Raw genomic sequence first — 8,522 nt, forward strand, 5'->3', positions numbered from 1 at the left:
AAAAAAAATAAAGAACAATCCCCAAGCCTCCATCAGTTTCACAGCTCATCGCAAGAATGTTCTAAGTATCTAAAGGCAAAAATGCACTCCTAGGAGTAATCAATATTTTACTCCCTCACGGTTGAAAGTGGTTGAAAGCTTTAAGTCCAACCAGTCACTCAATTCTAAAAGTCTAGTGATTTCTATCTCTGTTGCAAAGCCTTTGTTAAGTAGCACCTTTAGCACCATATCCTACACCTGGCTGTCATCATAGCATCTCCTGCCATCAGGAAGTTTGTGTCTATTTGTGTGTGACTGGATCACCCTCCCATTTCTTTAGAATGTGAGTTACAGGGGGTGGGACTTGTTGGTCTTCCTCACTAAAATCCCTTCCTATCCTAGGGCCAATGGAGCTGGCTAACAACAGCCTCCCGGTAGAAATGTGAAGAATGAATAAACCAGCCATGGAGAGGTACCATAAGGAGCTCTACCATTATTTATACTGAGGGCTGCAAATAGTTGTCTGGGTAAGGTGGGTTTTTATAATAATCGGGGCCTGTACAGCACTTGAAATAAGAAATCCACACCACTATAAGTCATGTTAAACAAGATGAGAAACTATGTTCAAGTAAACTTTTCAACAATGTTGTCTGAAAATACTTTCTATCTAAAAACCTACAAGCTATCCTTAACTTTCAACTAACTTACAGTTTTCTCAGTAGTTTAATAACTAATAGGTATTCATTGCTTTGTAACTTTGAGAAAGTTTTGGAAATTCAGCCCTGAAGAGCATAAAGCTCAACAGACAAAGAGAACAACTATAGCTGCTCCCCGGGAGAGGTGGCCTCATCTCACCATTATGATGAACAGACAGTTAAAGTATTATTGCAGTAAAAAGTCCACAGCAGAGATTTGGCATTGAAAAAGTAAACTGTATCTAAAATTTTAAAATAATATATATATGGAAATAAAAGGCTACATTTTTACATTTTCAAATAATTTGTTGCCAGGCGGTAGTGGTGCATGCCTTTCATCTCAGCACTCAGGAGGCAGAGGCAGGCAGAGTTTTGTAAGTTCAAGGTCAGCCTGGTCTACAAGAGCTAGTTCCAGGACAACTAGCTGTTACACAGAGAAACCCTGTCTTGAAAAACCAAAATAATAATAATAATTTATTATAGAGTGTTACCACAGAAACAGCACACCTGAATGCTGAGGCAGGAGTACCATGAGTTCAATACCAGCATGGACTATATAGGAAGACCTTATTTCAAACAACAAATTATTTATAAGCATTTCACACAGAAGACCTACTTTCCAATCTTGGCTCTACTCAGCGCTTACCATGTTGTCTTAGGGTTTCTATTGCTGCGACAAACACCATGACATAAAGCACGCTGGGTAGGAAAGGGTTTACTTGGCTTACATTTCCAGATCCTAGTCCATCACTGAAGGAAGTCAGAACAGTAACTCGAACAGGGCAAGAACCTGGAGGCAGGAGCTGATGCAGAGGCCATGAAGGAGTGCTGATTACTGGCTTGCTCCAAGTGGCTTGCTCATCCTGCTTTCTTATAGAACCCAGGACCACCAGTTCAGGGATGGCACCACCCAGAAGGGGCTGGGTCTTTCCCCACTGATCACTAATTGAGAAATTGCCTTACAGCTGGATCTCATGGGGGCATTTCCTCAACTGAGGTTCCTTTCTCTCTGATGACTCCTGCTTGTGTCAAGATGACACAAAATTAGTCAGTACACAGGTAATCTCACACTCACAAGGTCACTACGAAGATTTGTGTGCACTCTAACTCCACATCCCCTGCTTGCTTCTCTAAGCAGCTTCTCTCTTTAAGTTCTGTTTTTATGCATTTAATATTCCATCAGAGCTTGCCTCTGCTTCCAGACTGCTGATGCAATGTGGCTCCTGCTGCCCTGCTTTCCTCACCATGGTGGATTGTCCCCCTTCTGGAGCAGTCTTGTGCCCATAACCACAGCTGCTCTGAGTCATGAAAGACAGCTACAAACAGGGACTCTTAGTGTAAGCAGTTTGAGATGTGATCCCCAAATACTGGAGGATATGACTGGCTGCTTCAGGGTCCCACCACCTTCACTATCCTGCAATGACAGACTGGAGCCTAGAATAGTGAGTCACAATCAATGGTTTCTTCAGGTATCCTAACACAACAACCAGACCCAAAACTAAGACAGATGCTAACCTAAACCACTTGGATTCCCATGTTCATAGCCTTACTGACAGCCAGTAAGGTCATCATTGTGTGTCCTAAATAAATAAAAAATGAAAATAACACTAGTCAATATTTTCCACATAATTTTTTTCAAATGTCTTTTTTAAACTGTTATTATTTTAGATAGGAGTCTCACTGTGTAGCCCCTATCTAGCCTACAGCTTATTCTTTAGACCAAATTGGTCTCAAACTCACAGAAATCCACTTGTCTTTTTCTCCTGAGTGCTGAATTTAAAGGTGAGCGCCACCAAACCCAGCTAAATACCATCACCTTTAAATTATATTCATTTCTTCAGCCATTGATTGTGTATCTTAATTTCCTATTTTTATGTTTTTCTCCTTTTGCCCCATAATTTTCTGTATTTCTCAATAAAGCATGCCAAATTGTGATGCGGAAAAAAAAATAAGACAAACTCTTTTAATCTGGGCTGGAGAGGCAGCCCAGCTAGCGGATGAAGGTGCTTGCTACCATGCCTAACAACCTGAGTCTGATCCATGGGTCCACATGGTGGAAAGAGAACCAACCCCTAAGTTGTCCTCTGACCTCCATATATGGGCCACAGCATGTGAGCTCACAAACAAAAACCTAAATTAATTTTAAATTTTTGACATACCTCCACAGAAATACTAATCTGTCATATAACATGTGAATCATGTGTGAATTACTCCATCCCTTTGCAACCAACAGTACCCAAATCTCCAGCTTGGAGTAAACTATGGTGTTTTTTTACTTGACCCCTCTCAAGTACACTACATCTTATGTAAACATCACAGGACTTATGTCCCTAGGTATATCTGTAAGGCTGCCATTCTACTCAAAAGCTGTATGCAACTCCAAGTCTACTGCAGTAAGGCCCTTTCAGCCTATAGTTTCAGTTTTACCTCCAATGATTCTTAAACCAAAAGCCCTCTGGGGCAATAATACTTAAATCAGGTTTTCCCATATTCCTAGCATAGTATAGGGCTCACAGACAAACCCTAATACAGGCTGACTATCCCTTATTCAAAACTCTTGGAACCAGAAGTATTTCATATTCTCAAGTTTCACATTGGGGATATATGTATAGCTTTTCCTCCTAATGTTATTCTACATCAATATCTGAAAAGTTCTAAAATGTAAAAGTTTCTGAGTGACCATTTTGGAACAGATTAAGGATGGTCAACCTGTTTGACAAATAAACAGTGAACCCTGTCTCAAAAAAAGAAAGAAAGCACCCAAGCAAAACACCTGTATTGTTCCTCTCCAAACAAAGCAAACACCTGACTTTCTCCAGAGGCAAATGCTTCTTTCAGCCTTTCTACACACTTAAGTTACCAATAGGCAATTTTCCTCACTAAAATGATCTAAAAACTGAGCTTTAGTGCCAGGCAGCTGGTGGCGCACACCTGTAATTCCAACTTGGGAGGGAGAGACAGATCTCTGTGAGTTCGAGGCCAGCCTGGTCTACAGAGGGCGTTCCAGGACAGCCAGGCTACAGAGGGAAACCCTGTCTCGAAAAATAAGAATAAAACAGAACAAACAAAAAACAGCACATTGAGCTTTAAAAGGTAATTACTCCCCATCCACAAAGAAAATTTCAGGACAGCCAGGGCTGTTATATAGAGAAACTCTTCTCAAAAAACTAAAAAAAGAAAAGTAATTATCCTAAGAAATGTTGAGATTGGGAAATAGTCTTCCCTAGGGAAAAGAACACCAGTTTTAGCCAATATCAAAAGGTCATCCCTGAAACATACACATATACACATACAAAAAGCTTAATTATATAGACTGAGTGGGTTGTACTTATGTATTTAGAAATACACACACATACACACACACCCTCCCCTACTTAACAACAATTAATGAAAAAGATCGAGGAGTATATGGGAGGTTTTGGAGGGAAAAAAGAGAAGGGGGAAATGATGTAATTATATTATAATTTCAAAAAAGAAAAAAATGTTTAAAAGTAATCACAGATAGTTGTAATGGTACATACCTTTAAACCCAGCACTCAGAAGCAGGTGGACCATTTTGAGTTCAAGGCCAGCCTGGTCTACATAGTGACTTCCAGGACAGCCAGGGCTACATAGAGAACCCATCTCCAAAAAAAAAGAAGGAGGAGGAGGAGGAGAAAGAAAGAAAGAAAGAAAGAAAAAAAAAGGTAGTTTAAAGTTTTCACAAAACAGGCATGGTGGCTCACCTGTAATCCCAGCAAGTGGAAGGCAGAAGGACTGATCTGAGTTAGAGGCTAGTCTGTACCACTATCAATTTCAGGCCAGCCAAGCTACACAAAAGATTATCTAAAAAATGGGGAGGGGAAATAATCACTAAGAATCAACAAAAAAGACAACAGAATTGGTAGTTAGAATTAGCCTGAGCATGAACTTAGTTAGCAGTTAGGGGCAGTAGGTGCTATTCCAAGAGACCCAGTACCCACATGGAAGCAGTCCATAGTCGTCTGCATCCCCAGCTGCAGAGGGTTCAAGGCCTGTGGACACTGCATGCATGCAGTGCAGACAGACAGACATGCAGTCAAAACATCCACCCACACAAAAAGTTAGCTTGGGCTACACAGCAAGACACATCATAAAACAGAAAACCAATGACAAAGCATTTCATGTTATAAAGATTCTTACTTTAAGTAAGCTAGTTGCTGTGGACCAAAAAAATTGCAGCATAACTTAAAAAACAAATTTCTACTGAATAATTCAAGATCAAATCATGTGTGTATATTTATAATGTTTTCTTCTTTTTAAAAAAGATTCATATTTTATGTTTTGTGTATATGCACATATGCGCAGGTTCTCAAGGAGACCAGAAAAGGGCATCAGAGTCCCTAGAACTAGAATTAAAAGGCATGAAGCCCTGTCCCATGGGTGCTGGGAACTCTGGACAAGCGCACACACTCTTAATGGATGAGCTACATTTTCAGCCACAATTTTGATATTTTTACATTGTCTACTTGTAGGGAAACACACTTGCCGTGAGTCCGTCAGAACAACCTGTGACAGTAGTGTCCTGTCACCATGTGCGACCCAGGGGACTGAACTCAGCTTCAGAATCGCTGGCATGGCCGGTGCATTTACCAGCTGATCCATCTGACTGTCCCTCAAATTATACTTCTAATGAACAACAATCATTATATCTTCTAAGTACTGTTCTCATTCTTGTAGTGAGTCAAAGTCCAAACTACACACATTCAGACAGAATGTTTGCCCTGTGTATACACAATATACCATATGCTAACAAACAGTACTATCATATCACTTCACAGACAGCCTGAGAAAGTAAATCTATTGCAACTCACAAATACTAGTAGGCCATTTCTTAAATATTAACCTGTTTACTCTCATAATGCAAGGTCACTGACCCAACCCTTCTACCACTTAAGCTGAAGAAAAAAGGAGGACCCCAAACCGGTGTATAAAATTTTGTAAAACCTGTAACAGTTCAGTATCATTCCTACTGTATGCAAGGAGGCTGCCTAAGGACCCTACAGCATAGTCTAACATAGTAGGACCATCAGATGACAAAAGTAAGGTCAATCAAGCCTTATAATTAAGGAACCAGTGCTCTAGTTACCCGAACCAAGACACTGCATCTGCACTATAATGGGTGTCAACCATCAGCAATTCGCTCAATGTTTGCATCAAGCCATCATATCTCTGACAGTGAGAGTGAACTCAGAATAGTGCTCCCGAATGGAATTTCACTTGTAGTATACAGTCTATTATAAAATCTTTCATAACTTCCTTCTCTGAATTCATGAAATTAGATGGGGACAAAGAAGAAATTCCCTTTAAAACTGGGCAGAAAATATGATTACAGTATCGATTGTTATTTGCCAAGTGGCAAGTTCAAAGGTGCCACCCTAAGGATGACAGCGCCATATAAAAATTTTTTTGATTGCTACAACACTGGTCCATATGCTCAAAAACAGGTGAGGATCCACACCCCAACAAGTTAGACTATGCTCTGTCACCAACATTAAATGTGGAAGAAAATGCCAATGCTCTGCCTCCCCAAAGAAGCACAACTCCCTAAACTGCTGAACACCATCAGCCAACCCCCACCAAGTGGTATTTTAAGTATTCTATCAGGAAATCATGATAAATACTAGCGGTTCCTCTAGGCCTCAGCAGCCGCCTTAGGTGTAAGCGAACTCAGCCCTTGATACTCAAAAAATAATAATAATGTTGATGTCATTAATGAGGCTACTGATTCTTTGCACTCCGGACAAGTCACTCTTGATCCGCGACGCATTTCCTCCCCCAGCTCCCAAATAAAGAGCTCTGCAGACAGAGAACCCCCGGGTAACCCGCTTCTCCTCTACCTCCAGAGGCTGCCGCTTTCTCCACCCTCCGGCTCCGAGGAGCGGGCTCCAGAAGGTCCCGGGCAATTCCGAGCCCGGGCAAGTGCTTGTTTTGCCTGTGCACGGTAGCTCTGTCCAGCTGCCTCCTTTTCCAGTTTGCCAGAAATGGAGCACTACAGGGTACCCGGGGGCTCAGGAGGGAGCCGGGGTGGCGATGTCGCCGCTGCCGCCGCCTCTGGTATGTCAGGGGCCGGGATTGTATTTCGAAAGATCCGCCATTTTCACCTCGTCATCACCAGCACAGCTCAGCAGCTTCCCCGACAGCCGAGCCCCGGCAGCCGCCGCCACCACCAGTCACCTCCCCCTTCCTCCTGCTCCCGCCCCGGCCCGCCCTCCCGAGCAGCACACACCCACATATCCGGGGAAACCTCCCGCCCGCCCCGCCAACCTTCAAACGCACACCGGAGGTTCTAGCGATCACCGGCGAGCCGGGCCAGACCTATCACCCAGGACCAGACACCCAGCTCCCGCGGGCCCCGCAGGAACGCCAAGGGAAGTGGTGAAAACTGCGGGATTCCAAGTCCTAGATACTAGCGAGGAGGGCAAGTCATTCGGAATCTAACACAAGAACAGTAAAGACCCCAAACTCTCATTTCCAGAAAAACACTGGAGATGGTAGACCTTGTTTCGGGTACATTCAGAGTCATTGGACACCTCTAACGTCACTCACCAACTTTGGCATCTCCACCCACAGAATACTTTGACAGTATAGCTATTTCCATGTGCATGCCTGATTCTCAGGCACCCTTAATTACAGGCGCTGACCCTACACGTAGTGTTTTTGGTTTCTTTTTTCTTTTTTTTTTAATTTTTAAGAATAAAGTTCTGAACTATTTTTTCCTCTCCACCTAACTTTGGGCATTTCTGTCCATGAACACCATTACGTCAATCTGTTGTTAGTTTCAAGTTGTACCAGTGCCACTAAATTTAAAATATATTGATTCCAACTGTGGAGACAGGAATGATCAACTTCTAACATACAGAAAACACAGCTCTTCGCTAGAATCTCTTGCCAAGTGGTTTTAGGATCTAAGTTTCCAAATTAAAAACCATCTGCTGCTGATACACTTGTACAACGCGGTGAGAATACAGCAGCTTGCTTTAGATCAAGATTCCGGAATTACCTATCCATCCCTTCCAGTCCCTCTCGTCGTTTAGTTTAATACGTAGCAGAAAGGATACAAGTAATGCTTAATCATCTCAGAAAAAGAACACATAAGCTGCCAAGACTTCTTAACGGGACCAGCATTCTCCAAAAATCAGCTGTTTAATTTCAGAAAGCCTTAATAATTGCCAGTTCAAAATCTGTATTCTTTATCATTCAGCTACAATATAAGGTCTAAAAGACCTATTAGAAATGAACAAACTGAACCTCGGGATTGTGAATAGGGCTAGCCTACTGTCTTAGGGTTACCTAGGAATAAGGTCGAAACAGAAGCCATTTCCCTACCTCGTTTGAATGACAACTCCATATAAAAGTCAGCAGGCTCGGGCTTAATCTAGTGTTGTCTCCCACCCACTCACAGCGCGTTTTTATATACAGCCCGCTAGAGGCTGAGCGTGTAAGGGGTTCCCAGCTTCTTCATCTTTCAACTTTATTCCCTCACCAACAGCCGGGTTGTTTACCGTTGCTTGGCCAGGCTGAGTCCCAGCCCGCTCCCTTCCCCCGTGCACCGCGGGGACATTATGACATTTGGCTGGTGGGCTTCGCGAGGGAAACGGACACACACCCAGAGGAGTCCATACAAAGGGGCGTAGGAAGAACGCGGCGGCGGGCAGCAGCGAAAGGAGGCGCTGGTACGAAATGACACAGCAGCAAAACCGGTTCCCAGAAGCCCGGGGCCGCCGGCGGCTTCCCGGGCCGCGCCGAGAGCCTGTCAACAGCCGCCGGGCCCTTGCTCCCGAGCGCCGAGCGGGCGGCGCCGACCCCGCCGAGTGACAGCAGCGCTCT

The 8,522-nt window shown here is 43.3% G+C and overlaps 1 protein-coding gene across 3 annotated transcripts in view; it reads right to left on the reverse strand.

The window, feature by feature from the left end:
- Lin54 (lin-54 DREAM MuvB core complex component) overlaps positions 1-8,038 on the reverse strand; it is a 67,457-nt gene extending 59,419 nt beyond the window's left edge. The window contains exon 1 of one of the 3 annotated variants that reach the window (XM_026785356.1): positions 8,022-8,038. The gene's annotated coding sequence lies outside the window, so the exon portion shown is untranslated. Of the gene's footprint in view, positions 1-6,532; positions 6,845-8,021 lie in introns of those variants that run through there. The other 2 variants (XM_005359553.3, XM_005359554.3) reach the window with 2 other exon arrangements.
- Between the last annotated feature and the right edge of the window lie 484 nt (positions 8,039-8,522).

The sequence above is a fragment of the Microtus ochrogaster genome, linkage group LG1 (genome assembly GCF_000317375.1).
Source record: "Microtus ochrogaster isolate Prairie Vole_2 linkage group LG1, MicOch1.0, whole genome shotgun sequence".
Lineage (NCBI taxonomy): Eukaryota > Metazoa > Chordata > Mammalia > Rodentia > Cricetidae > Microtus > Microtus ochrogaster.